At 54.8% G+C, this 5,000-nt stretch overlaps 2 non-coding genes and 1 pseudogene across 2 annotated transcripts in view; all 3 read left to right on the forward strand.

Annotated features, from left to right (window-relative positions):
• The window catches only part of LOC137927653 (small subunit ribosomal RNA), a 1,904-nt gene extending 270 nt beyond the window's left edge, over positions 1-1,634 (forward strand). The window contains exon 1 of the ribosomal RNA XR_011107802.1: positions 1-1,634. This exon is cut by the window's left edge and continues 270 nt beyond it. This is a non-coding gene — a ribosomal RNA (small subunit ribosomal RNA).
• An 807-nt stretch (positions 1,635-2,441) lies between these two features.
• LOC137927672 (5.8S ribosomal RNA) lies at positions 2,442-2,598 on the forward strand. The gene has a single exon (XR_011107819.1). It is a non-coding gene; the product is annotated as a 5.8S ribosomal RNA (ribosomal RNA).
• A 1,174-nt stretch (positions 2,599-3,772) lies between these two features.
• The window catches only part of LOC137927756 (large subunit ribosomal RNA), a 4,413-nt pseudogene continuing 3,185 nt past the window's right edge, over positions 3,773-5,000 (forward strand).

The raw sequence follows: 5,000 nt of genomic DNA on the forward strand, positions 1-5,000 counted from the left end.
CTGGATAACTTTTGCCGATCGCATGGTCCAGCACCGGCGACGCATCTTTCAAATGTCTGCCTTATCAACTTTCGATGGTAGTTTCTGCGACTACCATGGTTGTCACGGGTAACGGGGAATCAGGGTTCGATTCCGGAGAGGGAGCCTGAGAAACGGCTACCACATCCAAGGAAGGCAGCAGGCGCGCAAATTACCCACTCCCGGCACGGGGAGGTAGTGACGAAAAATAACGATACGGGACTCTTACGAGGCCTCGTAATCGGAATGAGTACACTTTAAATATTTTAACGAGGAACAATTGGAGGGCAAGTCTGGTGCCAGCAGCCGCGGTAACTCCAGCTCCAATAGCGTATACTAAAATTGTTGCGGTTAAAAAGCTCGTAGTTGCATTTGTGCGCCGCGCTGTCGGTGCACCGCATCCGCGGTGATACTGACACGTCTGCGGAGCATATCGTCGGTGAGCCGTCGGTAAAACGGCGGTTCAATATCAAAATCCTATCGCGGTGCTCTTCGGTGAGTGTCGAGATGGGCCGACAATTTTACTTTGAACAAATTAGAGTGCTCAAAGCGGGCTCAAAATGCTGCTTGAATATTTCGTGCATGGAATAATAGAATATGATCTCGGTTCTATTTTGTTGGTTTTCAGAACTCCGAGGTAATGATTAATAGGGATAACTGGGGGCATTCGTATTGCGACGTTAGAGGTGAAATTCTTGGATCGTCGCAAGACGAACATCAGCGAAAGCATTTGCCAAAGGTGTTTTCATCAATCAAGAACGAAAGTTAGAGGTTCGAAGGCGATTAGATACCGCCCTAGTTCTAACCGTAAATATGTCATCTAGCGATCCGCCGACGTTACTACGATGGCTCGGCGGGCAGCTTCCGGGAAACCAAAGATTTTGGACTCCGGGGGGAGTATGGTTGCAAAGCTGAAACTTAAAGGAATTGACGGAAGGGCACCACCAGGAGTGGAGCCTGCGGCTTAATTTGACTCAACACGGGAAATCTCACCAGGCCCGGACACCGGAAGGATTGACAGATTAACAGCTCTTTCTTGATTCGGTGGGTGGTGGTGCATGGCCGTTCTTAGTTGGTGGAGCGATTTGTCTGGTTAATTCCGGTAACGAACGAGACTCTAGCCTGCTAAATAGGCGTCGTCATTTAGGTGTGCGCCGCTCCGGTGGCGCAACTCACTGGCGACGTATTAAAATTCTTCTTAGAGGGACCGGCGGCTTCGAGCCGCACGAGATTGAGCAATAACAGGTCTGTGATGCCCTTAGATGTCCTGGGCCGCACGCGCGCTACACTGAAGGAATCAGCATGTTCTCCCTGGCCTAGAGGCCCGGGCAACCCGTTGAAACTCCTTCGTGCTGGGGATTGGGGTTTGCAATTATCCCCCATAAACGAGGAATTCCTAGTAAGCGCGAGTCATAAGCTCGCGTTGATTACGTCCCTGCCCTTTGTACACACCGCCCGTCGCTACTACCGATTGAATGATTTAGTGAGGTCTTCGGACCGACACGCGGTGGCTTCACGGCCGTCGGCGTTGCTGGGAAGTTGACCAAACTTGATCATTTAGAGGAAGTAAAAGTCGTAACAAGGTTTCCGTAGGGGAACCTGCGGAAGGATCATTAACGTGTGTGTATGTGTGCGAGACGCGTGATATGTTCACGAACGTTGTTGCGCCGCTGTTGCTGTTGTTGCTGTTGCGACGACGACGACGACGACGACGACGACTTCGTACATACCGTGTTTACACATATATATATATGTAATACATCCATAATGATATATATATACGACATATATACATATATATGTACGTACGCGCGCGCTGCTGTTCGTATCTAATGCGGACGAGCGCGCGCGCGTGTGCGTGCGTGTGTGTGTGCGTGTTTGTATATATGTATAAAAAATAAAATGTGAAATAATTGTCTCTAGCGTCTATTACGCCTAACGGCGCAGCGGCGACGGCGCCGTGGCGGTGGCCGGTGGCGGTGGTGGCATTCGTCGAAAGTGCTACCGCCGCCGCTGCCTCCGCCGCCGTCGAAGCGGCCGGGTGGCGGAAAAACGCCGAGAGACGAGCGCCGACCGGGGCATACCAAACGGAGCGTTCGAAGCGGTGAAAATCCCCACTGCCTAGCTCAGGCCCTTTATTGTCGGTTGGCGCTATACAAAACGAAATTTAAGCGGTTAGAAAGATGACAATGTCGTGCGTCACGCCAGCTCGTTGGGGGGTGCGCGGGTCGTCGTCGTTCATCATTCTAAAGGATTCGCGTCGGGGCGTTAAGCTTTTTCGGTGCCGTTTCTTTATGAACGCCTCGGCGCACATGAATTCGACCAACTTTCGACGTTAATACATAAAAACGGACAATCAAGTGGCCGACGGCGAGAGCCGTAGGCCGCTACCGTAAGTAATAACAACATTAAGAAAAAACCATTACCCTGGACGGTGGATCACTTGGCTCGCGGGTCGATGAAGAACGCAGTTAACTGCGCGTCATAGTGTGAACTGCAGGACACATTTGAACATCGACATTTCGAACGCACATTGCGGTCCGTGGAGAAATATCCAGGACCACTCCTGTCTGAGGGCCGGCTGTTAAAATATAAAAACCACACTGTTCGGTGTAGAACGCGCGCTACGTGCGCTCGCGCCGGTCGATGCGCGCGGCGGTGACGCGCGACGCGGCGGCGGCGGGTTGGTGGGGGGTGATGAACGAGCTCGCGGACGGTGCGATGGGACGATCTCTAATAAGAGTCTCTCGTCCGCGCCGCCGCGGCTCTCACTCTCTCTCTCTCACTATCCGCCGTCGCTGTCGTCGCGCTGCCGCTGCCGCACTACCGCGCGCGGGCGAGCGGGCGCGCGCTCTTTCGAACAATTGACGGTTTCCGTTGAACGTTCTTCGCGACGGACGACGGACGGCGGGGTGCTGCACCCCTCACGTCCGCGTACGCGCGGAGCGCGTTTACGGTCCGTTTAAATATATCGAATTGTATTGAATATGAAACGAGTGTGAAAAGATTACACGCATCGCTAAGACGCGAGTCTTCGTAGTGCGGTCTTCGTCCGAGCTCATCGGTTCGTGTATACGATATAATAAAATATATCGGAAGCACAGACGACGCGTCTCCGACGGATGCGACCGGCAGGCGGTGAATGTTTTCTTGCGCGGCAAGCGTAACGCACACACAAACATATGTAAGTAAACATTACGTGATGTTCATGTGCGCGCGCGCCTAGCCCGATGCGAGAGAGTTCACCGCTCGTCGTCGCTACGCATCCGTATTATGTCGGTGATACGCGTCGTCGTTCCAGTGCGAACGTTATATTATCGTATCGATACGGACCGATACCGAAAGGGCCGGACGATCGATCGCTAACGAAAAGTACTCGCGCTCGCGTATGCGTGTCGAGATTTTCGTTTACGCTCGTATCATCATAATCATCATCATCGTCATCGTCGTCGTTCATCGCGCAACGCGTGTTGTGTGTGCAGCGTTGCGTTGTGCGTGCGCGCGTCTAGAGACCTCTAAGGACTCGCGACGCGCGCGCCTCGCGCACGCGCACTCGCTCTGCGACGCGCGATGATCGCGACGGTGGGGGTGGTGTACGGTAGGCGGACTCGACGTCCGAAGGGCGTCCCGCGACGACGACCGGCCGCCGTGCGCGCTTGCTTGCTTGCGCGCGCGGTCCGTCGGTTCGTCGTCGTCAAAAATATAATAAGGGACGTCGCGTACGGATATCGCGTCTGCCTCGAATTTTTATCGTTGGCCTCAGATCAGGGAGGATCACCCGCCGAATTTAAGCATATTAGTAAGCGGAGGAAAAGAAACTAACAAGGATTTCCCTAGTAGCGGCGAGCGAACAGGAAAGAGCCCAGCACTGAATCCCGCGATCGTCTCGAGCGCGGGAGATGTGGTGTTCGGGAGGTTCCGCTTTCTCGTCGTCGATACTCCTGTCCAAGTTCGTCTTGAACGGGGCCGTTTTCCCGCAGAGGGTGCCAGGCCCGTAGCGACGGAGGGCGGCGGCGAGAGGGACTCTCCTAAGAGTCGGGTTGCTTGAGAGTGCAGCCCTAAGTGGGTGGTAAACTCCATCTAAGGCTAAATATAACCGCGAGACCGATAGCGAACAAGTACCGTGAGGGAAAGTTGAAAAGAACTTTGAAGAGAGAGTTCAAGAGTACGTGAAACCGTTCAGGGGTAAACCTGCGAAACTCGAATGAACGAACGGAGAGATTCATCGTCATTCCGCGGCGTACGCGCCCGCGCTCTGATGCGACGTCCGGTCCGCCTTTAATCGGGCGCTGTATCGCGTCGCACGGGCCGGTGCGCGTCGACGTCCGCGGAGGGCGTGCACTTCTCTCTCAGTAATGCATCGCGACCCGTTCGGGTGTCGATCTAAGCGCCGCCGACGGGCAGCCCAGCGTTCACTTCGCGCGAGCGGAGTCAGGACGTTGGACCGTTTCGCGGTAGCCGATCGGCCGCCGGACGGTATAATGATAAGAATCGCGCACGCGCTCTCTAAAGGCGCGTCCGGCCCGACGCAAGATAACGTCGTACACGAGGTCCTGCCCGAGCGCGGACCTCGTTGCGGCGCGTCTGTCGTCGCAGCCGTGCTGTCTCGGACCGTGCGCGTCTCTGTCTGCGATGATTCAGTTTCGGGCACTCGCAGGACCCGTCTTGAAACACGGACCAAGGAGTCTAGCATGTGTGCGAGTCATTGAGTATTTGTATAAACTGAAAGGCGCAACGAAAGTGAAGGCGCGCGCTAGCCGCGCGCTCAGGGAGGATGGAGTGTACGTCCTTTGCGATCTGCACTCTCGCACTCCCGAGGCGTCTCGTTTCCAATCCGTGAATGCAGGCGCGCTCTGAGCAGAGATGCTGGGACCCGAAAGATGGTGAACTATGCCTGGTCAGGTCGAAGTCAGGGGAAACCCTGATGGAGGACCGTAGCGATTCTGACGTGCAAATCGATCGTCGGAACTGGGTATAGGGGC

This window comes from Battus philenor, unplaced genomic scaffold (genome assembly GCF_028537555.1).
Source record: "Battus philenor isolate CCGP_79_NKW_IND1 unplaced genomic scaffold, ilBatPhil1.0.hap1 SCAF_36, whole genome shotgun sequence".
Lineage (NCBI taxonomy): Eukaryota > Metazoa > Arthropoda > Insecta > Lepidoptera > Papilionidae > Battus > Battus philenor.